We start from the raw sequence: 477 nt of genomic DNA, 5'->3' as shown, positions 1-477 counted from the left end.
GTGCATGTGTATCTTGAATTTGTGGTTCATGAATGTTGGCTCTTGAAAGAATGATGAAAAAGGAGACATGTTACTGAGGATATGAAAAATCATTAAAATGATTCTTGAAGCAAGAAAAAGCAATGAATATTCAAAAAAAAAAACGAAAAAAAAAAGAAGAGAAAGAAAGAAAAAGAAAAAAATTTGAAAACTTTTTGAAAATAAAAAAAATACCTAAGCTGAGCAACAAGATGAACCGTCAGTTGTCCAAACTCGAACAATCCCCGGCAACGGCGCCAAAAACTTGATAGGCAAAATTGTGACACATACTTTTCACAATTCAAACAATTCCTGGCAACGGCTCCGAAAAAACTTGGTGCACAATACCATGCTTCACACAAATTCTTCACAACTTCGCACAACTAACCAGCAAGTGCACTGGGTCGTCCAAGTAATAAACCTTATGTGAGTAAGGGTCGATCCCACGGAGATCGTTGG

General features: G+C 36.5%; 1 pseudogene; it reads left to right on the top strand.

Annotated features, from left to right (window-relative positions):
- LOC107465033 (phosphomevalonate kinase, peroxisomal-like) overlaps window positions 1-477 on the top strand; it is a 10,513-nt pseudogene that overhangs the window by 914 nt on the left and 9,122 nt on the right.

This window comes from Arachis duranensis, chromosome 9 (assembly GCF_000817695.3).
Source record: "Arachis duranensis cultivar V14167 chromosome 9, aradu.V14167.gnm2.J7QH, whole genome shotgun sequence".
Classification (NCBI taxonomy): Eukaryota; Viridiplantae; Streptophyta; class Magnoliopsida; order Fabales; family Fabaceae; genus Arachis; species Arachis duranensis.
This window is presented reverse-complemented; position numbering and strand designations above follow the sequence as displayed.